The sequence below is a fragment of the Rattus norvegicus genome, chromosome 11 (genome assembly GCF_021556685.1).
Source record: "Rattus norvegicus strain SHRSP/BbbUtx chromosome 11, alternate assembly SHRSP_T2T, whole genome shotgun sequence".
NCBI lineage: Eukaryota > Metazoa > Chordata > Mammalia > Rodentia > Muridae > Rattus > Rattus norvegicus.
In genome coordinates, this window is record NC_141544.1 from 47,391,191 (window position 1) to 47,418,561 (window position 27,371).

Genomic DNA, 27,371 nt, shown 5'->3' on the forward strand with positions numbered 1-27,371 from the left:
TTCTTGCCAAGGTAATTTAGAATTGCATCCTGCTTGGAAATAAGGGTTCTTTTCTGTCAAATATTGAGGAACTGACTTTATTTGGAAAGAACAGGCAAGCTTCATCTGACAATGAGTCTGAACCAAGGATCTTGGGTTACTTTAGAGCCTGGATCAAAACATTCCTTTGTGCCTAAATACAGCTTGCCAGACTCAAGTTCACAAGACTAACTGTTTAAATCTGTGAATAGAACATTTATGCAGAGATGACGGTCACTGTTCTGCCTTGATGAAGACCTTTTCATGTGGGCACATGCAAACCTGCTCACGGACTGCTGAAGCTGACCACTGGGGCCTTTAAAAGATGCTTGGTATTCTGTGCACTAGTAAGGAAAGCACAGTCTGTATAGATGGCCTAGTGTTAGTTACCTAAAGCAACGTTGTCAGACACATTCTTTAGAGTCTCTTCATACAGAGGTTGCTTTCACAATTTTGAGTTGATGGCACGGTACTGATACTTGGGACGATTTACCCTCTGGGGATGTGGCCTCCTCCTGAGCTGCCACCATCTCAGACTGTATTCCAGCACCAGTTCTCAAAACCTGGAGGAGTAGACAAGATGCACATGCTCCTCACAGACAACTGAGGGTACCGGCAATCCTCCACTCTTAATTTATAACCCTACGGTGGGACACCGCTCCTATTCAGCCTTCGGCCAATCCCCAGCTCCATGATAGCCATAGTAAGAAGCGAACATGATTTTAAACTGTTACTCATACAATTGTATTCAGAGAGTAGCATTCAATTCAGATAATATATAACTTGAAGCAGTGGCCATGCCCTAAAATTAGATTCTTTTCTCTCGGAAATGATTAATTTGTTGTGAATAATGGGTAACGAATATAGAACTCAAGTGGGGCCATAGCAATGCATGATGTATTTGTAAGGTGATAGGAAATAGTGAAAGCAGATGTCAGAGGGATCTCACACCACAGCTCAAGCAGCAAGACTATTTTAGTCATTCCTCAGTCATAACCCTCTCTGGAGAAGTTGACTCAAGAACACAGAAGATTGACAGAGGTAGACGCCCCTTTCATCAGTAGGTGGGTACTGCTGGACTGAGGAAGCACTGCCAGGCAGCACAGTGGCAGGGTAGTTGCTAAGAACAAGGACCAGAACAGCTTCTGTAGAGCATTGCATTATCTTCATGCAGTCACCTAGCCTCAGTGTCGGTGGACAGGCAATGCCAGGAATGGAAATCCATGGAAACTGGGACCAGTCGCTCCAGTGACTTGAACACCTGCATGCATGTCATCAAACTAGACATTTTGATATAGTAGTAAACAAGAGCTGGCCCCTGAGGGTATGAGCAAAAGCAGAGTAGGTACACGTAAGAAAATGTCATGGCACCATCATTCTGTACAGTCTGCATCTACTAGTGACGTATGTACAACAAGAGATGGCCTGGAACAACTGGTCCTTCCATTGAATGAGTAGCAAATAATCTGAGGCACATAAAGGAGAGTTGACTGTCTTAGGTGAAAACCTGTGAGTTACATAGGTGGGTGTGGCCCTGTAAAACAATTTGTTAGATGAAAGTGGAAGCACTTTACAGCACAGTGTGAACTGGATCAAACGCCCCAAAGTGACTTGAAAAAACATTTTGCAATCCTGAGCCCAGGACACTATGATCCTTATCTCTTCATTAACAAAGGGTAATTTCACCTATATTTGTCCCAAAGTGTTTCTGTGAATGCTGTTTACTTGTTCAGAATAAGGCATGTGCACCGCTGCCTTAGAAGGGCCCAAGCAAGACTGGTCACTCCTTGGCTTAGAGTTGGAGCTATTCGTCATCCTGCCTCTGCTTACATGGTTTCACTGTTCCTTGCTTTAAAGAGAAAAAACAAAATAGCAAAAGTATGGAAATTCTAGTCAACTGAAAAAAAAATCCCACTGAGTGGACTGTTGGTCAAGGCATACTGGTTAACACCACATCAGAAAAAGATTTTTGGCTACATTAAGAATAATAATAATGGGGGGTTGGGAATTTAGCTCAGTGGTAGAGCGCTTGCCTAGGAAGCGCAAGCCCCTGGGTTCGGTCCCCAGCTCCGAAAAAAAGAACCAAAAAAAAAAAAAAAAAAAAAGAAGAGGAATGGGGCTGGAGAGATGGCTCAGTGGTTAAGAGCACCGACTGCTCTTCCAGAGGTCCTGAGTTCAAGTCCCAGCAACCACACAGTAGTTCACAACCATCTGTAATGAGGCCTGATGCCTTCTTCTGGTGTGTCTGAAGACAGCGACAGTGCACTCATAAAAATAATAAATATTTTTTAAAAAATAATAATGTTGGCTAGCCCCCTGGAAATCTTTAACCTATCACAGTACAGACATGCTAATTCCAGATGAACCAGTCCTAAATATGAACGGTAAGATAATGTTTTCCTTCAAGACAACAGGTTTCTTGGAAAACGATAAAGTTGGATCCTACTTCAGGGTTGAGCTCCTGAAAAGTGAAAAGACAAGCCATGTAGTAGAAGAGACAAAGACAGAACAGCGATTCCACAAGCACACAGGTGGTTCATACACATCCCGATTCAAGATAAAACCTTTCCAGGATGATGCTGTACATTTTCCTGAGCTTGCTGGATACATAGACTTGAGTATCATCTACCTTTGTGAGGGTGAAGGTCTGGCGCCCTGGAGTCCACTCCATCTGACCTAACCAACAAGGTCACTTAATATGTTTTCAGAGGTTCTGTAAACCAGTCTTCAGGTTGTTACATGGATACTACACAGTGAGTTCTATGTTCAGAGGTGTCTATCACGTTGGGAGTGCAGAATCATCAGAAATAACCAGAGAACCTCAGGGCCTTGCCTGCCTGAAGGAGACACAGCTGGTTTGATAGGCCTTTCACATTTAAAATAGTAAGGTCTCCCGGCACTGCTTAGATGATTTTCTGCTGAATGAACTTCTTTCCAGCACCCTCTGGCTAGGAACCTCACCCTTGCTGGCCATGAAAGGACAGGGTCCACTAGTCTCTGAGCTAGGGACACAGCCTTGTTGAGATGGGCTCTTCAGAGTTCTAGGGAGCCTCTGCATCTTGGCATGAAGCAGGAAGCTTCTGTGTGAGTACATGATGCTGACCCCATGCTGGAGTAACTCGTCTTGTCCCCTGAGCAGGTAATGGGCCAGGCCTGGGGCCTTGTCAAGAACCTTCCAAGCAGAGTGGAAATTGCCATCATCTATGGCACAGGGTGCTTCAAAAAGAGAAGCTTGTGCTTTTGTGTCAAATAGTGTCATTGTTTTCAGCAAATACCTTGAGGCTCTATTGAATAAATACCAGTCTGCTTCCTGAGGTCTTCCTCTGTATTTAAGAAATTATGTATGAAGGCATTCTGCTGAATTCCTTTAGTCTCTATTTCAGCTTCTATTTATTTGTTGTGATAGAACAGTCTTAATTTAGATCTTCCTGCCACCAGTTCCAAGAAATCTGCCACCAGCTCCAAGTTTCGTGTCCTGAAGTGCCACCCCATTCCAGTGGGGTGAGCCAGCAGCCTCTGAAAAGAGAAGGCAGTGAAACAGATGGGCATTGTACTTCCAGACGCTGGCTGCCACCCAGCGCCAGCAGGACTCCAGCTTTCTTCTAGCCTCTGGGGAGGCTGCATTGCTTTGCTTCCAGAGGCACAACTACCACAGTCACTAACCTGCCAGACAGAAAACTGAAGCCAAGCCCTTCCCACTTCCTGGGCTTTCAGGCACTGAGGGACAGTGTCCTCTAACCACTGTACATCTGACAGGTCCTGGTTCCTCTGCCTTGCATGTGCCTTGCAGGGGCTTTGGAATACCCAGCTGCCCACTCCCCCCACCCTCCCAGAGCAAACCAAGTGGCCCTGGACTCCATGATGGCTACATAATATTGACCTGCCATTATTCATTCAACCATCAAATATGCCACAGTTCTAGTACCCCAGTTACAACAGAATAGACAAGAGCATTACAATAGCAGAGGCTGACGTCAAGTAGGACGGTAAAACACGTGATATGATCCTGGTAATCCAGAGAAGAATGGAACCAGGAAGGGGAGAAGAGGGGGTGGGGGCAGTAGGTGAGGTAGGGTTTCAGCTTTGGACAGAGGCCCAGGAATCAGCCCTTGATAGCAGCTAGGAAGAAGGGAGGAGGGAGTGGAGGTGATGAGAGTGGGCAGACTTGGGGTCATGAGGGAAGCTGCTAGCACAGCAAAACCTGCTGGTGTATTTAGTGAGTTCTTTAGAAGTGGGAGCTGTTGTTAGGGACAGAGTGAGGTGCTAGAGCACAGCGGCCTAACACCAGCAATGAAGCAGTTCCACAGAGCTCTTCTTAAATGTTAGTACACGTGACCTTACACTCAAGGAACCTAACAGCTAAGCAAAGAATATACCTAACACACTATTGCTCTTACCAGCCCTCTGAACTCATGCTTCCAGTCCTTTCCCTTTCAGTTCTTGTCTTCTGGGCTGGCACAGTTGGTCTGCCCTGCACTCACAGCTGCCTGCTCCTATTTGCCCCCACACACTGCTCTTTCTGAACATAGCCAGTGCCTACTCAGCAGCCAGGCCCCCTCCTACCACACTGTCCTTTCAGTGTGGGACCTTCACAGCCCATCTCATCGTTCAAGCTTGTGGGTGATAAAAATGCGTGCCTTGCTCATAGCTGCTCAGCAAACATCCCAAAGTACACAGATGACATAGGATAGAAACCACATAACACAAAACTGGTGGCCTTCACATCCAGTGAGCCTAGTGAGCCTGGCCCTCATCTGGCTTTTCTCACAGTACCAGACTCGGTCTGCCCGTCTTCCAGCATCATTTTAACTGAAACTTTGGGAATATTAAACCCACTGTTTTCAAGTGTCATGGCATTTAAGTGCCCTTTTCATACCCATTTAACAGATGCAGAAACAAACCTCAAAGTTTAAATAACTTCCCCGAAGTAATACCTGAGTTCAGGCTTGCACATACTGAGCAAACTCACTCACTGCTCTGACCATTCATCTTCTGACTGCTGCTCCCCTCCAAGCCCAAATCAACTTCTCTCCTTAGACACTCCTAAAGTCAGAGTGCAGTCCACTGCTGCCTGGCCCCCACACAGCTTCCATGGCATCTGACCCATATGAGACTGTACATGCTTAGGGAGTTACAGCTTCCTAACCATGCTGCCTATTCTCAGGCTGGTTTGCATTTTTCCTGACTCCTTGCTGTCTTTCTTTGCACTTTGTATTTCCGTGTGTGCCTCTTGTTTGTTCCCGTGGGCTCCTCCCAGCCTCCAAAGCAAAGTTGCCTTTATTGCTGTTCTAGACTGGACCTATACCTTAGTCACCTGCATGGCCTTCTCTTCCTTGTTCATAACCTTGTGTTGCTAGAGTGCATATTCCAGAGATTCCAGGACACACCTACACTTACGCCGCTGAGCTTCCACCAGGGAGCCTTGTGACATCAGAGTTGTCACAGTGCTGAATTATAGTGGGTGTGCAATGCTGTGTCATCAGGGCTTTTCTTTCCACTTCCCTAAGTCTAAGGACACTGAGCATCTGTCTTTAGGCTCATTCACAGTCAATACATCTTTGTCAAATTACTTGACTCCTAACCCTAACCCTAACCCTAACCCTAACCCTAACCCTAACCCTAACCCTAACCCTAACCCTAACCCTAACCCTAACCCTAACCCTAACTAGTAGGCATATTTTTGTCAGGCTGATCAGTCTTGAGTTTACGACTAAGTAAGATTAATTTTTTTTACAGGGGTGTGTGTGTGTGTGTGTGTGTGTGTGTGTGTGTGTCTGAGTGTGTGTGTCTGAGTGTGTGTGTGTGTGTGTGTGTGTGTGTGTGTGTGTGTGAGAGAGAGAGAGAGAGAGAGAGAGAGAGAGAGAGAGAGAGAGAGAGAGAGAGAGATGTAATATGTAAAGTGGGGTTGGGGCTCCAGAGTGGAAATCAAATGGCAATTTGCAGGAGTTGGTTCTCTATTTTTACGGTGGGACCTGACAATTAAACTTCGGTCATTGGGTTTGTGTGGCAGGTGCTTTTAAAAACACATTTATCTGCTGAGCCAACTATGCAGCTCTAAGTATTTTGAAATTTTAAGAAAAAACAGAATTTTGAGCTTTTGGAATTACTTTCTTGTCTGAAGGATTTTTTTATTTTATTAGAGGGTCTAATACATCTGTGGCACATGCATGCTGTGGCATGCGTAAAGAGATCAGGGGACAATTTTGTGGCATCAGTTCTTGCCTTCCTCCTTCATCTGAGTTTTAGGGACCAAATTCAGGTCATCAGGCTTACAAGGCAAGCATTTTCCTACTGAACCGTCCCCGGAGTGTTTGTCTGTTTGTTTTGTGGTACTGGAGATAGAACTCAGGGTTGTTTGCATGCCAGGCAAACACTGTTGCCTGAGCTGTGCTGTTCAAGTTTTAAAGTCTGATCCATTATTTTTTCATTTTTGTTTTTTATAGTTTTATTTTCCTCTAGAACAAATCTGCCAAGCAAGCGCTGGGGAGATGACTCACGGGTAAAGCGCTTGCTATGCAAGCATGGGGAACTGATTTTGGGTCCCAGCACCACATAAAGGCCCCTGAGTACACCATAAGAAAAGCTAACTGCAACTCTGTAACCATAGCCCTGGAGCAGGTGAATCCTAACAGCTCACCGGGCAGCCAGTCTAGCCAAACTAGTATGGCTCAGATTGTTTTCAGAAAGGTAGAAACTAGAGGAGGTTCCATGGTTAAAGGCCCTACAGCCTTTAGAAGGAAGAGGACCTAGCTTCAGTTTCCAGCACCTGTCGATAACATCAGTATCAAGGGATCCAGTCCCCTCTTCTAGCTTCCATGGTTACTGCACAAACATGACTGCAGCGACACCACTCATATACATACAATCTTTAAGATAAATAATAAAAAAGCTAGAGAGTGGAGCTGGAGAAATGGCTCAGTGGTTGTGAGCACTGGCTGCTTGCTCTTCCAGAGGACCAGAGTTCAATTCCCAGCACCTGCATGGCAGCTCACAGCTGTCTGTAACCCTAATCCCAGGGGATCTGGCACCTTCACAGACATACATACAGGTTGAACACCAATACACATAAATTTTTTTAAAGATTTTCAAACGTAGAAAGCAGCAAAGGAAGATCCATAGTGTCAACTCTGACCTCCATATGTGCACACATGAGCATGTGCACACACCCTCAGTCTTACAGACATACCCAACACACATAAATACATGCAAAGCAAAGTTTTCAAAAATGTGACAAGCCACATAAAGCGAGTAAGATTTAAGTAATGTTTCTGGGTGAATAAAATTGGACTATGCACATAGACATCTTCTTATTCACAGCACTTAGGCTTCATCAGTTACTTTTTCCCTTGCTCCAGTCCCATGCACAAGCGATTTAAAGAGGGAAGGTCTGACTTTGGCGCAAGCTCAGAAGGGCACAGCCCCTCGTGGTAGAGGAGGCATGGTAGCAGCAGTGTGAGGCAGCTCCTCACTGTCCATCTGCAGCAGGAAACACTGGATGCTGGTGCTCAACTCACGGTCACTTCTATTTAGGACCCTAGCAGGGTGCTACCCACATCCAGGGTGGGTCTCCCCTCTCCAGTTGCACCTTCTGGAAACACCCCCTTAGATACACCAAGACGTATGTCTCCATGATGATTCTAAATTCGGTCAAGTGGACAGTGAAGACTATCCATCACAAAGGCTGATCCTCAACATGGCTGTTCTATATGCCATAGTAGGGACGGGTATACGGATCTCTCTGTGTGTGCTGTGTGTGCTGACTTTTATTCTTTTTGGAACACACTCAGGAGTGGTTTGGTTCTATTCTTGCTCTTTCTAGGAAACTCCATACCGATTTATATAGTGGGTGAATGAAGTAATTTGCATCCCTACCAAAGGTGTACAAAGGTTCATTTTTCCACACATCCTCCCAATATTTGTTTCTTGTTTTAGTTTTCTTTTTACATTTATTTAGCATGTGTGTGCATATACCTTAATGTGTGTATTGAGGTCAGAAGACAAGTTAGGGTAGTCCATACTCTCCTTATCATGTGAGTTCCTGAGAGTCAAACTCAGGTCATCTGGCTTGGTTGCCACCTACTGAACCATCTCCCTGGACTAGTTTTTGGTGACATCCATTCTGGCTTGGAAAAGAAAAAGAAGGAACAGTAACACCCTCATTTTATCAAACGTTGACACCTTGACACCAAACGAGATAAGAAAATAATCAGGAAAAGTAGAGCAATTTTCCCGGTGAACACCGAGGCAACAATTCTCAGTAAAGTATTTACAAACCTGCTCAGCAGCACCCTTACTAGACCATGCGTCGTGGCCACCTTTATTTCATTCGCTTTGCAAGTGTGGGTCAGCACATGCAAATCAGTAAGTGGCGAACAGCAAAGAAACAGAAGTGAGGCAAAAATCACATGGTCATCCCAGTGAATACTAAAAGGAAATACAGACTAATTTAACAAAGTTCAACCCCCGCTAAGAGCTTATGGAGAGAAGACTCCCGTTAGCAATCCAAGACCTGGAGTTCACAGATGTGCAGCACCATGTGCAGCTTAAAACAGGTCATTTAATGTTTTCTGTGGATCCACGGGTCACACAGATCACAATCTTTACGTCCTTACATGGTCTTCACCTTCTTAAATGAAACCTCATCTCCTGTAGTGATCATCTCACCCTCCTGCCTCACCAGATGCAAGATGACCTCCAATCTACTTGGTATCTCTAAATAAATTTGTTGTGGATGGACACACTGCAGTTGGGAACTACCTTCTCTTAGCATATCCTATTAGCTTTCACACATTTGTAATGCATTAGTAATTCATTTCATTTCCTTACCAAGTGATACCCATGGTGTGAATGGGCTGCTTTTTATTAATCCATTCTTTAGTTCATGGATAGTTTGCTTCTGGCTTGCTGGCTTGCTGGCTTGCTGGCTTGCTGGCTTGCTGGCTTGCTTGCTTGCTTGCTTGTTGTGAACAGTGCTGCTGTTGAAGGTTTGGTATGGGGCTAGTTTCCCATTTCTCTGAAGCAAATGCCTAACAGCATCACCAGCTCCCAGCTACTTTCCCAAGTGGCTGCACCATTTTACGTTCTCACCTGGAGTACATGTGCCTTCCAGTTCCCCTCCATCCTCAGCACACAATACCATCTTCTAACTGTCTGTCCATTTAAACAGACGTGAAGTTGTGTGTAGCAGGTTTGATTTGCACTCCTCTGATAGCCAGTGCTGCCATTAATAAGTCTTAGTGGTACACAGCTGTTGTGCATTCCTCTGCATACAGTTTGCAGTGTTCCGTCCTTGGCAGAGATCCCTGGTCTCTACCTGATGTCATTCTGTTTGAAAAACACCCCTTACCTTCTCTCCTCACTAGGGTCTCCTGGGTGCTAACTCCTTTCAGCTCCTCAGTACCTGAAAAACTGTCTCACCATTCTGTGAAAGACTTGTGGTGAGTCTGGAAGTTCAGATTGCTGCCTTGCTTTTTCCTCTCTGTGCTCTAAGTATACGGGCCTGCCTGCCACTGGGATCCATGCTCACACTGCAGTCTCCTGTTGTTCTTAGCCTTTCCTCAGAACATGACTGGCTCTTTCCCTGGCTGCTGTTTATGGTTTTCTCTGTCAGTGGTTCTGAGCTGTGCCTGGGGCACCTTTCTGCCTCACAGAAGTCTGCTTCCTGGAGGTTTCATCTCAGAGTATTCAGACCGTTTATGTGGATGCTCATCTTTCTCCCTCCATCATCCCAATGATACAGTTAAGGTGTCAGGCACTTGTTATCTTATGCCTCAATATCCATTCATAGTTTCTCTGCTTCAGTTTGAATGGCTTCTATTGCTAAGTTTAAAAAAAAATCATTGCATTTGTTTGGGTGTGGTCATCTTGTAGCAGAGGACAAGTTGGTGGGAGTTGCTTCTCCCTACTGTGAGGGTCCTGCAAGTGCCTTCTCACCAGCCCACGATGCTACATTTTAAGTCGTTTTCTTCCTCTTAACCAATCTGCTATTAGCACACTGAGTGCATCTTCTGTCCTAGACACTGTAGGTCCCGACCTAAGGAGTGGGGTTTTTTTTTTTTAATCTTATTTTATTTATATGAGAACACTGTAGCTGTCTTCAGACACACCAGAAGAGGGCATCAGATCCCATTACAGATGGTTGTGAGCCACCATGTGGTTGCTGGGAATTGAACTCAGGACCTCTGGAAGAGCAGTCAGTGTTCTTAACCACTGAGCCATCTCTCCAGGCCCAGGAGTGGGTCTTAGGTCATCCTTCCCAAGCCCTGATGTACTGACATATCATATACTGTTCTTATATATTTGGTTGTGAGCCTAGCCTTTAACGGCTGAGCCATCTCTCCAGCCCCATATACTGTTCTTAACATATAGAATGCATTCACGACTGGCGTTTTAATATCCATATCTAGTTCTGTCCTCTGTGCTCTTTCTGGTCAGTTTCTATTACCACCCTCCCCCATAATGCCCTCCCCCATCATGTGTCCTATTCCCTGCCCCTTTGTATGCCTGAGAGTTTGGGTTTTAGTTCCAGTGTGACTTTGTTAGTGTGCTTAGAGCAAGGGTAGGTGCCCACATGGAAGGGAAGAACAGACTCTACTTAAACCTCACCCAAGCTGGCCGTCTAAGGGCTACCAGCCAGCCATGCCCCACTGACCAAACGTGCCAAGTGAGTGAGTGAGCCACACTGACATCCCTAGTGAGAGGCACAGGACAGTCCTTGCTGTGTGTCCTGCTGTTCGTTTCATCTCAAGGGGTCAAACAACTGTAGCTCTGTGGATTTCTGTCCTCATGTTCTCTCTATCCTAAACATTTCCTCATGCCAGGTTTTTGTTTTTGTTTTTTTTTTTTCGGAGCTGAGGACCAAACCCAGGGCCTTGTGCTTGCTAGGCAAGCACTCTACCACTGAGCTAAATCCCCAACCCTCTCATGCTAGGTTTTTTTGTTTGTTTGTTTGTTTGGTTGGTTGGTTGGTTTTTTTTTTTATTAACTTGAGTATTTCTTATTTACATTTCGAGTGTTATTCCCTTTCCTGGTTTCCAGGCCAACATCCCCCTAGCCCCTCTCCCTCCCCTTCTATATGGGTGTTCCCCTCCCCATCCTCCCTCCATTGCCGCCCTCCCCCCAACAATCCCGTTCACTGGGGGTTCAGTCTTAGCAGGACCCAGGGCTTCCCCTTCCACTGGTGCCCTTACTAGGATATTCAGTGCTACCTATGAGGTCAGAGTTCAGGGTCAGTCCATGTATAGTCTTTAGGTAGTGGCTTAGTCCCTGGAAGCTCTGGTTGCTTGGCATTGTTGTTCATATGGGGTCTCGAGCCCCTTCAATCATGCCAGGTTTTAAAGGGAGGCATTTTCTTCCTCCTGTCAGGTCAGTGTGACCAACCCAGGTCATCAAGCTGTTCAGAGCTGTTGTTCTGACAGGGTCACTGCCTGAGCCTCTGTGGGGCACATGGAGGCTTGGAGGGGAGGAAAGAAATGACTGCATGGATTGAAGTCTGGGATCTGTGGTTTCTCTCTAAGTTTCTGCTGCCCTTAACCAAAGCAGTGCAGTGTCAGCCTGGGACAAGCCCTGAGAGTGTAGAGTCACCAAGGACATTTCCTGAGGGCTGAGGGCCAGAAATCAAGGAGGGCAGGAGGAACCCTGGAAGCTGGTTTTCTCCTGCCTGCCATTCTTGTAGCCTTCTCTTGGAGCCTCTGCTCCTCACTAGAAAGACTGGAAGGAACTGTGCCAGGACAGAGCCCACAGAGCCAGGCCACGAGAGTCCCAGTTCTTTTGGGACACTTCTGGGTGGCAGATCATCAGGAGTAACTTATAGACCAGTGTCTACTTACAATATAAACAAATGAAGCTGGATCAGGGGTTCAAGGCCAGCCTGAACTACGTAAGTGAGTTACAGACTGTCTCAAAAAGGAAGAGGAAAAAGAGAAGGAAAAAAATAAGTCCGGGTTTCAGATAAAACAGATGAAACAGTGACTGTCTCTTGTCTATGGTCACCACACTGGTCCTAAAAATAGTCTCTAATCCTTAGGAAATGACTGGAGCAACAGTAACTGCTTCATCGTTGAGTCTTTACCCACAGCACTGGCCATGACAAAATCCTGCGCTGGGGAGTGGGGAAGCCTACATCTGGTGCCTCTGGGCAACCCCAAAAGTTGAAACATGCAAACACAGGGCTTTCATGTGAAGAAAACCAGGGGGATGGAGAGATGGTTTAGTGCTCCCAGAGGACCAGCACCCATGTCTGTGGCTCACAACAGCTCATAACTCCAGCTCCAGGGGATCTGATGCATCTGGGCTAGTCAAGGCTCCTGTAGTCACACACACAGACATACACATGAATGTGACTGAAACAAATCATCAAAGTGAATGAGACCACAGACATCCAACAGAGGGGGAGAGGTACCAGAGAGGTCTGAATAGTACCAGACCAACCTAGCTGTAAAAGGGATGTTGGGTGCTCTGCTGGCAACAGCACAAAGCAGTGGGTGAGCACACAGATGAGGATGGGCTCTGGCCTCTGCCTTCGAGTTTGCCTCCTCAGCAAGCAGAGAAGCAGCCACGGCTGCTAGCTCACGGGAGTGGAGGAAGACTTAGCTCTTCTCACATTTCAGATGAAAGCCACAGTGGAGAGGAGGAAGAAGATGAGCCTAGGCAACTGACAGTCATAGTCTTCCCAGCACACATCTGTCACCAGGTAAGAGAACTAGTTCTGACTAAAATAGCTGTTTTAAAATGTCAGCTCTTTCTTGTTCTGCACCTTGGTACTCAGTGTCTGATCTTGGTCTACTCATGTCTGTCATGTTTTTTTATGAGTTCCCCGTATTGAGAATTTTCCTCTAGCTCCCTTCAGGTTGAGCACACCAGTTAGTCTGACCCACAGAGCTTACACACTGGCATGAAGCCATACAGTGTCCTCTCAGGAAAATGCTCTGTGCTTTCCATTTCTCCATGACACAGAGAAGAGGATTGTGCCTCTGTGGGACAACATGAGTCTCCTTTCAGAGTGTAACAGACTTAAATCTGGGTGTTTGAAGGCCTGTTTACTTTCTGTCTTAGATGAGAGGCCAGGGAGAATGAAAGCTTCTTCCCAGCACAGGACCCACTCCCTGGTCAAGCGTGCCCTGATGATTATGCTGTGGTGGAGATCTGTAACAGCCACTAGGACCCAGCATTTTGGACAGACACTTGACTTCACACAGCAAGCCTTCAAGGTAAGGGTTCTTCAGGTCTTGTGGATAAGGGTTTTAGCTTACCGTTTGCACTGGAGTGAGGCCTTGTGCCCTAGTGTAATCTCTGGTGAAGTGTGGATAGAACTAACGTAGGCTGTGACACCATCTTCTTTCCTGAACAGTGTGCATTTGGCCGCACTGACTGCAGGCCCATGATCCTGCTGGGTTTTTTCATGCCATGCTTCTCATTTGCTTGCCCCACAGATATTTGCTGACTACCCGTTCTGTGAAGGCCCAAAGCCAGGCAATACACAGAAGATATGCCTGCCCTGCAGTAGTACGGGTGATCCTGTTCCCTGAAGTATTGCTCTGTGCCTGTGAGGTTGCAGAGCTGGTTAGCACACACTGTCCTCACTGTCTCCTATAGTTTAAGTGCAAAATGTCCAGAGTCCTTTGTTCTTGAATAGCTGCCCCCGCCCCCAGTTTCTAGGGACCTATAGACTTGGAGCCTAGCAGGTGAACATAGACCAATGGGGATGTGCCTCTGATGGTTTAACCAGCTCTGCTCCTCTGCTCTCCTGTTTCCTACTTGCCATGTTGAAGCCCATGCTGTAATGGACTAAGCTGTTTCAGGTGCCATGTCTTTCCACCATGAAGTATTTCCTGAAACTGTGAGCCAAAGCAGACCTGTCCCCCATGGACTTTTCCTCTGTCACAGTGCTGAGGCACCAGTGAATTCTTGCAAGGCCATGTCCTCCAACCAGGCACACCGGAGCAACCTATGGGCCCCCAGGCTCCTTGACCAGTTGCCAGTGATATTGTTCACATACCTTCAGGTTTTCAGAAGCTGCAGCTCTTCAGACAGTGCCACAGTACAGCCAGAATGGAGAAGGGAGCTGTGAGGTAAGAGGACATGGGGCACCATGCAGACCAGCCTGCAGAAAGCCTCTGAGAAGTTCCCTGGCCACCCACTTCCCTCCTGGCATCCTCCAAAAGCAGACAAGCCTCTTCCTGCATATGTAGTACATTAATGTGGATTTCACATTATAGAAGTATAGCATCTCTGGATCTGGCTGTTTTGCTCAATATAATGATCTCTTAAAATATCCTGACTTTAGAGGTGGGCGACGCTCCACTGTGAGCACACTGCATGCTCTTGCTTTATTCATCTGTTCAGAAAACTGACACGGGGTTTGTAACTTGACTGTTGTGAGTAGCGCTGTGCAAACACGGGCATATGCAGAGTGCTGACTTAGGTTCTTTCGGGAATATTCAGAAGCAGTTAAGTTGGATCCTATGAGGGATATTTGTAGTTTTCTTAAGGACCTCCATGCTGATTTCCATGGCGGTGGCTGTAGTTTGTATCACTGGCAGCCGTGAGAAGCGGGGATGCAGTCTAGCATAGCTTTGACTCGCATCCCGACGGCTGGGGATGCTGAACATATTCACGCATTTATTACGTCATCATTTGAGGGCTGCTCCCTTGTAATGTTAAGTAGCATGGTTGGGAGTTTAATTTCGTAAGTGTTTGTATAGTATAACTGCCCGCATGTTACATGTTGTCTCCGTGAAGGTCTCTATTGTAATTCACCACAACCTGTGGAGAGCCGCAATAACATTCACCACCACAAGATGGCGCTGGCTTCCACTGAGCCCCACGTGGAAAGCCGGGATAGCTTTTGCCATTACAAGATGGCGCTGGCCTCCGCCACGCCAGCCGACTTCCTTTCAGGAAGTTAACTGTGTGCGCATGTGCAAGAGTGCCTTTGTGCCAGGTCTTTGCCCACTCCGGGGCGTGCCTAATGAGATCATGGGTAAGCGACCAATCACGTGTGGATGCGCCGTGCTAGGGTGTATATAAGTCGCGCCATGCCGGCGCCCCGGGCCCTCTCTTTAAGATTCAATAAACGTTTAGCTGCAGAAGGATTCGTGTGTCCCCGCATGTTCTTGCTGGCGAGATAGCTCGGGGTATCTGGTGCCGAAACCCGGGATAGAAATGCCACACCATCGCCAGGCGCCGAGAGAGGGGTCCTCCATCCTCGGAGGGAATCCAGAACTGTAGTGTTTAAGGTAAGCTCTGAAAGATATGTTTGGTCTTGATCTGTTCCACTTCTCTCCCCTGCTAGAAGATGCGGCAGAAGTTTTTGTTATCGTTTTAGCAGCCTTCATGCTTTCTCTTTTGGTTTTTGATTTTTTGGCTGCTGCTAGACAACGTCAGAGGTCGTGCCTAGAAGATGGGAGCCGCCCAACTGTAATAGCAGGACAGAGAGTGCTAGGGAAGTTACAAGGCAGCATGTCAGAAACAGAGCGGCATAAAAAATTAAAGAGCTCAAAGAGAAAAGATAAATATAAGCAGACAGACCCTTCCAAAGACTTCAGATCTGAGGGAGCGAGAGGTTGGGGAAAGAACGCCCCAGGAGAGAAACAGAGAAAGGAGAAAAAAGTTTTGAAAAGGAGAAGCCTTTATCCGGTAAAGGAGTTAGAGGCTTTAGAGCTTGATAGCTCAGAGACAGACGAGCTTGGCTCCTCTGAGGAAGAGGATTTAGAAGATGAGGCAGCTCGCTAGGAAGAAGAGCTTCACAGAGTCATACTGATCAGATTTGATAGAGGTAGACCGCCTGAAAAATTTATTCAGGAGAATCAAACAAAAGGACATCTCAATGCCCATGCACAGCTTGATGGAGTTAATGTAATTGGGTTGTGAGTGGAAATATTCAGGACTGTGCTTCACTTCCATACCATTTGTGAATGTCAGTCGTGCTGCTCAGATATCCCGTAATATATCTCAGTATCTTACAGGAATTTGGTTTCAACACGTTGATAGACTAGTCCAGGAATTGAGACAATCCATCGTCCATATCAACTCCACTCAAGTGGATGGTCACCGTGGAAGTGGTGGGAAAGGGGAAATCCTACCTCTCTGCTGGCTCCTATTGGAATCTGGGTTCCTTTTCTGGGACACCATCTGGTTTTTCCCCTTTGTCTATTGTCTGTCCTTGGTGCACCATGCTGTCCGTGTATGTCAGTTTATGTCTGTGGTTTTTGTTTCTTGTTGCTTAAATGTTTTATGTTTCATGTTCAAAAGAGAAAGTGGTAAAAACTTTATCTGCCGGTCGTTCACACCTTGATTTGTTTTTAACTCATTTCAAAAAGGAACAAATGAATAAAAAGCAGTTTCAATCAGGCCTTTAGCCAGGAGTCTAGGTCAGCTGGAGAAGCTGCCCGGGGGGCTGAGCGTCTGCACGAGCTGATCTTAAAGGCACCAGCAGCTCCTCAGCTTCTATGGTAATAAAACTGATGGCTGTTTCCCTTAGAAAATCTTTGACTGTGATTATTAGACTCAACAGGTGACAAGGTGCTTCTCTTAAAATCATTGCTAAAAGGGTAAAAATGGTGCTTGGTCTAAATATTAAAGATATGTGTAGCCACTTCCATTTTGTTTCTGATTGGTTTTAAATGTATAAATATGCTTTACATGCCTTGGTTATGGACTATTGGCTTTTAAGTTATTGGATATGGTTAAAAAGGTATAATATTGGTAACAGAAAGTTGACATAAAGCTGGTAATTTGGATAAAGTCATTCTAGACAACATGTGACATGGGCCAACCTAGGGAAACAGGTCTAAACTGAGATAATTTTTTTATGGAATTCTTACTCTAGAAACCAGGCTTCTAAAAGAATTTAGGACAAAGTCTCTTTGCTGAGGTACTGGAGACTACACCATCGTGTGTTCATATGGAGGAATTAACAGTCAAACTTTGTAACATGAAGGATAGACTCGGTATCTTGGAGACTGGATTTTAGAGACTAGATTGTTGGAGGTTGAGTTTTGCTTTCCAAAGTTGTGGTTTGCCCTGAAGCTATCTGTATTTTGATGCTAATTCCACTGCCCCAAGGACAGCTGCCTCGTCACATACTCAGAACTCAGGTGACCTTGTGGTTGTGCTCTGGTGTTACAAGGAGAACTTAAAGATTGTGATTAAGGATTGCCAGTGTTACATTGACTAACTCAAACTTATTTGTAATTAAGAAAAATCAAACAGGTAGAGATTGTTACAGGATTTACGAAGGATTGATGAGGTTTTAGAACTTGTGAGAGCATTACAGCCTGTTTGCTTACTCCAACTGCCATTTCAAGATAGATATAGAGGATTGTTTTTATGCAATTTGTTACATCCTGGCGATTGTGAGTTTTCATTTCGTGAGCTTGCTTATACTTTTAGAGAGCCCATAAAGTGACATCATTAGGAATGGCTAACAGCCTTGTATTATGTAATTTTGTTGCTTCTTCAATGTAAGAAGTTAGAACTTTAAATCTTTCAGTGTATATGGAAATTTTTACTACAAATCTTTGCTCTCAAAATGAGCTATAATATTTGGGGAGTAGCTGTTACACTACTCCAGAAAAGAATATTTGAAACTAATTTTAAGCTTCTAAGGATATGTTAATTGGCTAAGTACCTCACCTTACCAGAGGACTTAGGTCTTTGTTATCCACATTGGAGATAAAGCTTCAGTTGTGTTAATACAAAATTGTAGGCTAGAGTCATGGAAGTATTTTAAAAAGAAACCTGGTGAGACATACCTTATTCCAAACAACAATTACATTGGTTATTACAAAATACTGATATTTGGCCTATTACATATACAAATTTTTCAGACAAAATTGATAATTTTACTCTTTACATGCTTTTGTATTTATTGTAAATTTGTACATGCAACCCATAGGAAATGCACTCACTGTATTTATAGGTGGTTCATCTAATGAAAAGGCTACATGTATGATTGGATCACTTGTTTATTCTCTTGAGTTTCTGCTGCTTCAGCACAGATTATTAAATTCCATGCGTTAGCCACTGTTTTTATAATGTTAAAAAAAATTAAGCTTTCAATTCACATACTGATAGCCAATGTGTGGCTTGTGGTTTACAATTGATTTCAATTACTTAATGCTTTACTAGAGACAAGTTTTCTACATGAAATCAGTGAGTGATGATTTCAGTGTGAATTGTCTGACAACTCACTGTCCTTTCAGTGCTCTGGCTCAGACAACTAAATTAAACCTTAGACTCATACCTAGCTTTAATAATGGTAATGGAGTTGATATGAAAAGAGGAAAACTCCATTTGCTTACTTTAAATTCCCAGCCTCGCCCTGCCAGCTCAGGGATTTCTAGTAAGACCAAATCTGGACAATATTTACAGGATTTGGCATTTCTAATTAATGTTTATGTTTAGGTAAAGTTTGTGAGGTGCTGGAGAGATGGCTTAGTGGTTAAGAACACTAAATACTGTTCCTTTATAGGCCATTTAAGAACTCAAACTGGATTGCCTGGGCTCCTTAACAAGGGAGGGCAATGATACCAGACAGATTATAGGCCTTACATAAGAACAATTAGTCAAAAATCTCATTCTTTATATATCCAAAACAATAATGCTGGAGACAATAATTTGGTATACAAGTCAATTTATAAATACAAGTGCTCAGTGTCCTCAATTTAATCCTCGAGGACTTATCTTAATAATATTTTAACAAAATTTTAATAAATAAAAAAGGGAAGTTATCCCTGTATGCTAAATAATGCTCCTTTTATTTCAATTTTTAAATTTGTATGCCAAGGAACACTCTGAGTGTCTATGGCACCGTAGAACTAGACATACTTCTGCCTAGGTGAAATAGAAAGATCCACATATTGACATGATCCTGTCCAGGTATTTTTATGGGGAAGAGGGAATGTTTGTGTTTTTTCTACAGGATGCTACAAGAGTGTGCCAGCTGCCTGAGTGGCTGGTGAGACTTGCTGATCCTGGTTGCATAAAGATTCAGCTCTCGTGGTTCAGGTCCCTAGAATCATTCCTCTGCCCTGAGAGGAAGATGGAAGATTCCCCCTCATCTTTTGTCATCACAGAGATTTTGGCGTTGCTGCAGTCAGTGTTACCACTGCGTGTGTCCCGTCCCACTGTGGCCTGCTCTCTGACCCTCTGTGCACTGCTGCTTGCTGGAGAAGACTGGACTCCAGCCGTTGCTGCCCCCCTCATTTCCCTGGTGACTCTTGCTGCCTTAACTGGTGTTGTCATTTTACAGTCTATAGCTTCACAGGAATGCCACCTGCGTAAAGCTGCTGTGGACTGGGGAACTCTGCCCTGGTTGTGCAGATCTCAGACATGGTTCCATTGCCTGCTGGTTGTTCCAGAAAAGAATGGCTGATCCTAAACTGTCCTGGGAAAGACCTTGTTACTTTCGCTGCTATTGTAGCAGCCATTACTTCTACAGCCATTGTGTCTACAGTGTCTAGAGTTACCCTCCCCCAATCTATTGTTAGGCAAGCACAGTGGGTGAACTTTCTGGAGTAGTTGCTAACAATTGGGAATTCTAAATTTTATTATAGGAGCGGCTTGACTATGGCCCTTGATGGTAGCAGCTGAGGAGAACCAGATGAGGTGCCCACTACTTATTGGGAGTGGCTCTGTTTGGTACAGCCCTATGCTGTGGATTGGTGTTCATGCTATGGTTGGTTTGCAAACTCAGATCTCAACAAAAACGTGACAAGGTCGTTATCACTCAAGCACTTGTGGCCATTGAAGAAGGGGCCTCCCCTAGAATTTGGTTATCTATGCTCAAGAATTAGTCGGCATCTGAGTTCTCTGCTCTTGCACCCCAGGTATCTGTGGATCCATTGCACTGGTCTGAGAGAGACTCAATGATTCTTTGATCAGCCCTTCTATATCGCTGAGGTTTCCTCATTGCACGCAATAGGGTGATCATGATTTCCCCACTAACTCATTTTCTGGCTGGCCTCTTTTATAGAGTTTGCCCTAGGTCGTTTAACAGTTACTGTCACACAGCACTGTGGTATCCAGAGACGGGCAACTTTCCTCATGCACAGACCAATCTAAGACATGAGGCCTGGTGGCGATAGGGTTACCCTACAACGGATAAGGCTGTGACATAGAGGAATGACCTAAGACAGGAGCCACAGCAGATGGACGTAACTTCAGGGACCTAGACCAGCCTCATATTAGTAAAACAATAAGGGGGAGATGTGGAGAGCCGCAATAACATTCGCCACCACAAGATGGCGCTGGCTTCCACTGCGCCCCACGTGGAAAGCCAGGATAGCTTTTGCCATTACAAGATGGCGCTGGCCTCCACTGCGCCAGCCGACTTCCTTTCAGGAAGTTAACTGTGTGCGCATGTGCAAGAGTGCCTTCGTGCCAGGTCTTTGCCCACTCCAGGGCGTGCCTAATGAGATCATGGGTAAGTGACCAATCAGGTGTGGATGCACCGCGCTAGGGTCTATATAAGCCACGCCATGCCGGCGCCCCGGGCCCTTTCTTTAAGATTCAATAAACGTTTAGCTGCAGAAGGATTCGTGTGTCCCCGCGTGTTCTTGCTGGCAAGATAGAGCGGGGCAACAACCCACAGCAACTTGGGAAGAAAGGGACTCATGTCAACCAGCCACCCCCAGGTCACAGTCTGCCCTCAGGAAGATCAGGGTAGGGGATCAAGGGAGAAACCTGGTTTTATTTATGCATAGCTATCTTGTCTACATGTATATGTAAGTGCACCACATGCATGCAGCATCCACAGAGGCCAAAGGAGGCATCAGCTCCCTGGAACTAGAATTGTGAATGGTCGTGAGCTTCCATGCCAGCTCTGAGAACCCAGTCCAGGCCAAGGAGCAGCAAGTGCTCCTAACCTTGGGCCATCTTTCCAGCCCCTCTTGCAGTGTTTCTCAAAGATCTTGGCATTAACTTAAGGTCTGGTTTGTTTTGTACTTACTACTGCCCACAGTGAAGAAGGTACTTGGTTTCATTCTCCTTGTGTAGATGCCTATGTTCTGAGCAGCTCTCGGAGCAGAAGACCCGTCCTTTCTCCAACATGTTTTCAGGTACTTTTGTCTAAAAGAACAAAACCTGCCTTGTTTATCTCCTGATCACCTGTTGCACTTGGGAGCGTAGTATGCCTTGATGACAGTGTTTCTGTCACTGTGGCTCTAGTGTTGTGAAATGCGGTCCTGTGATAGTCTCAGTGTCACTCTTTTTTTCACTCAGGATTGTGTTGTCTATTCAGAGCCTTTTGTGCTTCTAAGTGAGTCTCGAGATTATTTTTCTAATTCTGTGAAAGGTACCATTAGAATTTAGAGGATTTTGCATTGACTCTGTGGGTTATTTTCAGTAATGACATTTTCACAGTATTAATTTTGCCAATCCAGAAGCACAAGACATCTCCATCTTCTAATATCTTCTTGAATTTATTTTTCTAGTATTTAAATTTTTCTTTGTAGAGATCTTTGAATCTCTGTGGTTAGGTTTATCCTTAGTTACTGTATTCTTAAGCTATTCTGAGTCAGAGTATTTCTCTGCTGCCTTTCTCAGCATGCTCATGTGATGATTTACTCTGTTTCCTTGAAGATTTACCTGATATCAGAGTATCCTGGTGGAATCCAGGGTATGCACAGCATGGGATCATGGCCACTGCTAATAGGAATGGCTGGGCCTCTTCCGTTCCTATCTAAGGCCCTGCCTCCTGTTTCTTCCTCCTGCTCTGTTGCTGTAGCTAAGACTCAGGCTCATACTGAGGAAGTCTTCTGCTCCTGGCCTCAGAGGAAATGTTTTTCACCTTTCCCACTTAGTATACCGTGTGTTTTGCTCTAAACAGTCTTATAATACTGAGAGATGCTCCTACTTATGCCATCAAGAATAGATATTGAACTACACTAAAGGCTTTTTCTGTATCAAGCTTGGTAACTGCGATCTATGTCGGTGTCAGTGAGGTAATAATTATCATGGCTGATCTTGGTTAACTTTACTATATTAGGAATCAACTGAAAACCCAGCACCTGGGCTTGCCGGTGGGGACTTTCCTGACTACACCATTCCAGGTGGGAAGACCCATCCTGAATCTGGGCCAGACCTTCTACTGGCATCGCACACAAAAGAACATGAAAGAAGGAAGCTATTGCTTTTTGCCTGTTAGCCCTCGCTCTCCATTGCGTGTTCATCTGTCCTGTTGATGAGACTCCTTCTATAGTGTTCAAGCCGACTCTTCAGGATTCCAACAGATGTAAGACTAGCCACTGTCTTGGAATCTTCCATGGCTCCAGCTCCAGATTGGGACGCTGAGACATTCATTCTCACAGACTAAGCAACTACTAGACTGTTGGTCTTTCTGTCGGGAAACAGACACTGTTGGACCTCCCAGAGCACAGCCTGTGAAATACTCTAAATCTCATATATATGTATGCATCACATCCATGTGTGTGTGGGTGTGTGCGTGTGCGTGTGTGTGTTCATTCAGTTCTGTTCTCTACAGTACCCTGACTAATACAAGGAATTTTAGTTTGCAACAAAGTCTCACTCTGTATCAAGAGTGGCCTCAAACTTGTGCCAATCCTTCTCTCAGGAGCATTTGGATGATAGGTGTGGGCCGCTAGGTCTGCTTTCCTTGAGACTCTTTCATTTTGTATGTTTATAGACCTGTGTGTATGAGCTTTCTGTGTAGCATTAGAATGAAGACAACATGGTCATGGTGTATGATCTATCATGTTGCTGAATTTATCTTGCAGGTGCTTCATGGAGGATGCCCAGGTTCATCAGGGAATGGGTTTAGTTTACCTTGCTGTTGCATTCTCATGAAGTCTTGGCAGCAGGCTAACCTTGGCTGTGTAAATCACTCTGGTATCATTCTTCCCCGTTCTGTTTTATGGAGTCATGTGAGGTGCATTGGCATAAGCTCTCTACAAGTCTATAAGGGGTCAGTGGTGGCAAAATCTAGTCCCCAGTTTTTCCTTTTAGTTAACTGCTATTACTGCTTCAGTCTCACTGCTCATTAGAGATACGTAAGCTGTTTGCAGCCCTTTGGTTTGTTAGGTCACTGGCATGTAGAAAGGTATCCATTTCTTCCTGATTGTCCAGCTTCTTAGAATATAGGTTTTCCAGTGTTTGCTGATGCACCTTCGAGTTGATTAGTACTTGCTGTAATGCTCTCCTTCACCACGTGTTAAGATTATTAATCTGTGTCTTCCTTCCTCTCGTTAACTTTGTTGAGTTTGTCAATCTTGTTCACCTTTTCAAGTAACCAACCTTTTCTTTCTTTGTAGTTTCATCTCCTGCTCATTAAATTGTCCTGGTGTCTCTCCCTCCATCTAACCTTAGGCTTGACCTTTCCTTGTTCTACCAAGGCCTTCAAATATGTGTTTAAAGTATTTGAGATTTCTGGTTTTTTATTTAGGTACTTGCTATATCTGAAAAGTTGTAATAAGCTGCTCTTTGTTTCTTTCAGTTTGACTGTAGGAACTTTAGCTTCACTGTGAGGTTTTTTTTCTCCCATTGTAAGACAGAAGAAATTATTTTAATCTTCCGTATCATTATTTCATTACATTACTTTCTTTTGAGTTCAAATGTGTGCCCACAGCAGTTGTGTGGAAGACTCCAAAGCTGTCTGTTATGTCCGTCATTGATGATGACGCATGCTCAGCAGCCTGTTTCTTCACTTGACCTGTCTCTTAGTGACAGTGGGTAGACGTTGCCACTGTTGTCTCTTCTGGATCTGTCACTGGCCTCATGAAACTAGATGTGTATATGCTTTTATACCTTCTACCTTTTTGACAGGTTGTTCCTTTGATTACTTGTAGTAAGATTCCTGATCTCTTCTGATCTTGGCTCACTTTTGCTCTTTTAACCTAAGGACATATCAGCAAACTGTTTACTGTTGAACTGTCCTTAAAACCTAAACGAAACCCTTCGTTCATGCACACTGTCGTTTTAACACACTGAAAAGCCAACCTGACATTTTGTTCAGACTGTTTATGCATCTTGTACAAGCCATCCTTAACTTGGGTCTCCTAGTCACAGCTAAGCCTAATCCTAACGGATCAGTTTTGCTGTCAGGATCATGCTTCAGTCAAGTTGTTCAACTTGTAATGGTTTCAACAGCAATGAACTATTTGGTCCTTGAATGGTTTGCTAGACACTGTGCAACTTTCTGTGCCTGACATGTTTTTAGTGCGATTTCTTTTGAACACCTTTTTTCCAGTTTCTTCACTGGGCTATTATTGTAGGACTTCCCCAAGACCCTGCTAGTGGTCACTATGACAGGAGACTTCCTCGATCATTCAAAGCCTAGGCTTCGCTGGGGCAGTTTCCCAGCTGACTTTCCAACTTCCCCCAGCGCTTCCAGCCTACAGTCTGCCATGTGGCTCGCTTTATACCTCTCTGCTCTAGCCAGTCTGGTCCATTCTTTCCCTTCTGTGTTTGCTTCTGAATCTCCCTGATCTACTCTCATATCTATCTTCCTCATATCACTCTCTCTGCCCCGATGTCCCACCCTCGTACTTCCTGCCTCAACTATTGGCTGTCAGGTCTTAATTACAACCCATCAGCAGTGAGACAACACCTGACACATGTCTTAGGTTGCCTTTAGGCAGGTGAGGAAGGATGGGCATTGACACAAAGAAAACCTGGTGATGGGACAATACCAAATCCTGCCAGGACTTAGCTATTTGCCAGAATAAACAATTGAAAGTACAGAGACAGGGCTGGGGAGATGGCTTAGTGGTTAAGAGCACTGACTGCACTTCCAGAGGTCCTGAGTTCAAATCCCAGCAACCACATGATGGCTCACAACCATCTGTAATGATATCTGATGCCCTCTTCTGGTGTGTCTGAAGACGGCTACAGTGTACTCATATATAATAAATAAATCTTGAAAAAGAAAATACAGAGACACGTCTCAATACAACTTGAGGAAGGTCATCCCAAGAGGTTATTCCTTTATTCAGGTAATCTATCTTTCCTAGAGTCTTTCTGCATTCTATGGAGGCTCAGAAACTTATTAACAGAGAAGGTACATACTGTATTTGTTAAACACTTTAGATTGTATCTGTATGTGTGCACACGTGAGCCATGGTGCACATGTGGAGGTCAGAGAAGAATATGCAGGGGTTGGCTCCTAATACCATGTGGGTCCTGGGGATCCAACTCATGTTATCAAGCCTGGCAGCAGGCGCTTTACTGAGCCAGTCCTATGTTAGCATTTTTAGTAGGCTCTTTATATCAAGTTGTCTTTTACAGTTAAATATCTGGCCTTCTTACTTTGTCTTTTGTTAAAGATGCTAGTCAAACTTAGGGTCTTTGTTCTTTTGAGACAGTTTCTCTGAGTAGCTTTGGCGCTCCTGGAACTCAGTGATCCACCGCCCCTGCCTCCGCCTGAGTGTTGGCATTACACATGCGTGTCATCACTACCCAGCCAGTCAATGCAGTCTTTTTAAAGACCTAACTCAATAACTACTATAAACAGACACTGGAAATCCCTACTTCTAATTTTGTCAATTCCTTCTCATTGTTTTGTCCTTTCTAGATTTGGCTCACTAGTTTTTCTTCTTTCTGGTGTAACGACAGCTTTCCAGCTATGAACGTCCTTTGGTGCAGCTCTGGCCTCACCACAAAACTTCATATATGCTCATTTCCGTCAAACCAAGAAACTGGTTCCTCTTTGTAAAGTGTCCTAAAGTTTACCTGTAGTTACATCTATTCCCAGCTTGAATAGCACTTTCTAATTTTCTTTCAGTACAGAATGCAATCTGAGCGATTCCTACTATATCTGTGAGGGAAGTGGAAAAGGGCTTTAGCTGACTTTCACACAATGGCTGTGGACAAACTATAGGACTTGCCATAATATGTAGAGGAATGTGAGATTTTTAACTTCGTGTGTGAATTTGGGTTAACACATACTGGTGTTGAAAACCCAGTATTGTAGATGTCAGACTTACTGGTTCTGTTCTCTCCACAGCTAGTGTAAGTCACCCTTCTCTGGACTGTACACAGCAGCCATGGCTGACAGCCCACTCACTCCAGGGTGCCCCCTGGCGGCTGGCTGTTCCTCTGCAAACATGGTCTCAGTGCTGTCTGAATGCCACCCTGTACCCAGGGGTGGAGAGAGGCAATGACTCCTGAGAAACAGAAGTCACCTTTTCCCATTTGATGCGCATTTGCTGTAATCCTTCCCTGTCAGAGTCATGTCTGTGTTCTCCAGAGGCCTTCACCTTTTGCCTGCAACTCAGCAAGATGCTGATTAAGGGACCAAGCATAATGTCAACTGGAGAATGACAGTTGCAGTAGATCACAAGTGACTCAGTGGCCAAGGAGGTGCTTGCCACAATCAGACATCTCGCAGACACAGGCACAAACTGTGTTTGTACTTCACCAGAGTGGACCAAACTGGATCGTTTGTTTCTGTTTGGCATTAGGACTAACTGGGTTTGGGATGAAAACCACCATTGTCAGAAGTCTGCTGATGGAGGTGGGCCCCTCAGCACTGATGCTAAGGTGACAGCACCAGGAGCCCTCCCTGGCTCCAAGTCCTGCTCTCCTAGGTAGAAGGTACTGTCATTTGGCTGCATCTTTGTGACTGTCATCAACAGATTTGCTTCCACACAGTGGCCACCCTGTTCTCAGTGAGCACTGCAGCTGCTCTGGTCGGTAGAGAGGACACTGACCCAGAAGATTCTTGCCTCTGTCTTACACCCACAAATACCATCTCCTTCTACTACCTTGGTTAGCTCTGACAGGCGACTGTGACCACAGAACACTTGGGCCAGAAGGCCCTGCTTTCATAGGCATTACTTAGAGGAATGTTCTGCTTGGTCATTTTCATCTTCACTCAGAATTCCAAAGGAGGTGAACTGAGATAAATTTTACTATGAAACAGATTGTTTGCATGAAAATTTATTCTGTCTTTTTGAAAACCAACTGGGAATTATATAAAGTGGCTTCAGTGTTTGCCATTCATGATGTACTCATAACATTCCCATGAACAGAGCTGCACTCTCCCTGTAGCAATGGCTACACATTGTAATTCTTGGCTGGGCAATACTGGGCTCAACACTAGCTGTAGCTTGAGCAAGTCATTTTTTCCTGAGTAGCTGTGAAGTAGGAATTCTAAAACTCCTGTCAGAAGGCTGCTATGACTAAAGCACGTTGGTGTTCTGGAGGGTCTGATATACTGATATTTTCATTGTATCTGAAGGATGTCAGGACCCATGTGTGGACTCTATTCATTTTGACAGTCACTTCATCCCAAAAAAAATTTTGGTCTGACTGGAGGATCTGGCAACCCTGAACTCTGGACACCCCTACCTCCAGCCAGTAAGCCAAACATGTCAGGTTTCCTTAATAACATGATG

At 44.9% G+C, this 27,371-nt stretch overlaps 1 long non-coding RNA gene across 3 annotated transcripts; it reads left to right on the plus strand.

The window, feature by feature from the left end:
* Nucleotides 1-12,086: 12,086 nt before the first annotated feature.
* Nucleotides 12,087-27,333, plus strand: LOC148002550 (uncharacterized). 3 transcript variants are annotated; one of them, XR_015633346.1, is made up of 5 exons: nucleotides 12,114-12,414; nucleotides 12,627-12,709; nucleotides 13,072-13,226; nucleotides 13,449-14,087; nucleotides 25,979-27,333. It is a non-coding gene; the product is annotated as an uncharacterized LOC148002550 (long non-coding RNA). The 3 variants fall into 3 exon arrangements; XR_015633344.1 differs by lacking the exon at nucleotides 25,979-27,333 and having other exon boundaries at nucleotides 12,087-12,500; nucleotides 13,449-15,110; XR_015633345.1 differs by lacking the exon at nucleotides 25,979-27,333 and having other exon boundaries at nucleotides 12,093-12,414; nucleotides 13,449-15,110.
* Nucleotides 27,334-27,371: the final 38 nt, after the last annotated feature.